The sequence below is a fragment of the Salvelinus namaycush genome, chromosome 15 (genome assembly GCF_016432855.1).
Source record: "Salvelinus namaycush isolate Seneca chromosome 15, SaNama_1.0, whole genome shotgun sequence".
Taxonomy (NCBI): domain Eukaryota; kingdom Metazoa; phylum Chordata; class Actinopteri; order Salmoniformes; family Salmonidae; genus Salvelinus; species Salvelinus namaycush.
The window spans coordinates 9798819-9801943 of record NC_052321.1 but is presented as its reverse complement, the minus strand read 5'-3'; the positions used below and the strand labels follow the sequence as shown (position 1 = coordinate 9801943).

The 3125-nt window shown below is 49.2% G+C and overlaps 1 pseudogene; it reads left to right on the top strand.

Annotated features, from left to right (window-relative positions):
- The first annotated feature begins 596 nt into the window (after positions 1-596).
- LOC120059756 lies at positions 597-1653 on the top strand (annotated as a pseudogene).
- The last annotated feature ends 1472 nt before the right edge of the window (positions 1654-3125 follow it).

Here is a 3125-nt window from a genome sequence, read left to right as displayed (position 1 = left end):
GATGAAAAACCAATTTTCCCCTGTATGCAAAACATCCAGCTACTCCCTAGTAGGCAATAATAAAGTCTTGAGTGTTCCCTGTGCTCCTAAATTGAATTTAGGGGCAAAAGGATTACATTCAGGATTACATTTAGAGCTTCATGCTGAGTATTGACTTGATATTGATGTCATGGGGCTGCAATGACACAGTTAGAATACTATGCTGAGCATAACAGCCTCCAATATGACCGTGAATCACTGATTCCCTGATCACTTCTGCCACCGTGTGGAGAAGTTATCTACTCATTGAGAAAATTTGTCATTTTGAATACAAATAACGAAAACCTGTATCATGTTATAATATTCTCTAATCAATGTTTTGTCACACAAAAATAATAAACCAGAAATTATGTTTTATTCCCCCTTCGCAGTGGCTCCAAATATAAGGGAAAGCACAGTAGGGGTAGCATGGTAGGGAAAGTATGGTAGTAAGAGAGAGAAAAGGATCTGGATTAGGGACACAGACAACTGTAATGGAGAACGAGGAGTATGGTAGATAGTTCTGGAGCCTAAGAGTTTAAATAAACTGCATGTCAGGACCAGAAGGCTCCTTCAAAATGGAACCAGAGACTGATATGGTGTTGGTAGTGATCTTTCTCAGCATTGTGACCCTGATCACTGCCTTAATGAACAGTGCAGTCATATTGACGATCATTAACACAAAAAAACTCCACCTGCCCGCCAACTACCTGATCTGCTCTCTGGCTGTCACTGACTTCCTGGTGGCCATCTTGGTGATGCCCCTTAGCGTCCTCTACATCGCCACAAAGAAGTGGCTGCTGGGATGTGTCGTCTGTGAGGCATGGCTGAGCGTGGACATGACCTGCTGCACCTGCTCCATCCTGCATCTGTGTGCCATCGCACTGGACCGCCACTGGGCCATCACCAACGCCCTGGAATACGCCTGCAAGAGAACCCCGTGCCACGTCGCCATCATGGTTACCATCGCGTGGACCATCTCTGTCCTCATTTCAGTGCCGCCTCTGTTACGGAGGCACAGCGGGGATGACAACTTCGGCAATTACACCAAGTGTCTCATCGAGCATGACCACATCGGCTACACCATCTACTCCACCTTTGGGGCCTTCTACATCCCAATGGCCATCATCCTCATCCTCTACTACCGGATCTTCATCGCAGCCTGGACCTTGTACCACAAACGGAGCTCCTCGGGAGCCCAGTGTAAGAGGAGAGCCAGCAGCCACAACTGCCTCAGTAGCTGCCGTGTCTCTCTGTGCGTCTGAGCAGTCTGCCTCGGACCCCGCGCTAAACACAGAGCTAAATATACTCAATGGCTCCAACCTGCATAAGTCAGACAGTGGGGGACCGGGGGGGACCTGTGATGAGAGGACCCAGATCTGTGCCTCTAGAGAGAGGAAGGCTGCCCGCACACTGGGCCTCATCCTGGGGGCTTTTATCCTATGCTGGCTGCCTTTCTTTGTTAAGGAGTTACTGGTGGGCCTCCGGGTGTTTCATGCATCAGCACAGGTGTCAGACTTTCTCACGTGGCTGGGATACGTTAACTCACTCATCAACCCCCTGCTCTACACTAGCTTCAATGAGGACTTCAAGCAGGCCTTTAAGAAACTGCTCCGATGTAAAGAGTGCAAATAGCACTGCTTTCTTGGAAATGTCTGGGCTGATTGTTGATTGGCTGTAAACAATATATTAAAGAAGCCATATGTTTTTATACATGAAGAATACATTTTCTTTTGGAATAAAAGCTGGTTTCATTCTAACTGAGATAATTGTATTGTTCCTTTATCCAGAAGAGTTCTAAACAGATAATTTACAACAAGTACATACAGTGCATTTAGTTGACAATATGTTAATAAAAACATAAGTGTCACGTTCCTGACCTATTGTTCCTTTTTCTGTTATTTATTTAGTTGGTCAGGGCGTGAGTTGGGGTGGGTTGTCTTTGTGTGTTTTGTCTAGTCTAGGGGTGTTGTATGTGTATGGGGTAGAGAAGAGTGAGGTTGTCTAGTTATGTCTATGGCTGCCTAGATTGGGTCTCAATCAGAGACAGCTGTCATTCATTGTCTCTGATTGGGAGCCATATTTAAGGCAGCCATAGGCAGTAGGCTTTTGTGGGTAGTTGTCTATGTTGAACGTTTGTTGCTTGTCTGTGCACTTACGTTATTTAGCTTCACGGTCGTTTGTGGTTTTGTTAGTTTGTGTATAGTGTTCGTTTTGTGTTTTCTCTCTTCTCAATAAAAGAAGATGTATTTTCCACACGCTGCGCCTTGGTCCTCTATCTCACCCAAAGACGATCGTGACAGAACTACCCACCAAAAATGGATCAAGCAGCGTGAGCGGAACCAACAACAGCGGCAAAGTAACCAGGACTCGTGGACATGGGAGGATGTATTGGACGGCAAGGGTTGCTACACATGGGAGGAGATCCGAGCTGGAAGAGATCGCCTCCCATGGGAACAGCTGGAGGCGATTAGGAGAGCAGAGGCAACCGGAGAGAGGAACCGGAGCTATGAGGGTACGCGACTAGCAAGGAAGCCTGTGAGTAAACCCCAAAAATTTCTTGGGGGGGGGCTAAGAGGGAGAGTGGCGAAGTCAGGTAGGAAACCTGCGCCTACTCTCTGTACTTACCGTGGAGAGCGAGAGTACGGGCAGACACCGTGTTACGCAGTTGAGCGCACGGTGTCTCCTGTACGTGTGCATAGCCCGGTGAGGGTTATTCCACCTCCCCGCACTGGCAGGGCTAGATTGAGCGTTTAACCTCGATGTCATGAAGCCGGCTTTACACATCTGGCCACCAGTGCGTCTTCTCGGGCCGGCTTACATGGCACCAGCCTTACGCATGGTGTCCCCGGTTCGCCTACATAGCCCGGTGCGGGTTATTCCACCTCCCCGCACTGGTCAGGCGACGGGGAGCATACAACCAGGTAAGGTTGGGCAGGCTCAGTGCTCAAGGGAGCCAGTACGCCTGCACGGTCCGGTATTTCCGGCGCCACCTCCCCGCTCCAGCCCAGTACCACCAGTGCCTACACCACGCACCAGGCTTCCAGTGCGTCTCCAGAGCCCTGTTCCTCCTCCACGCACTCTCCCTGTGGTGCGTGTCTCCAGCC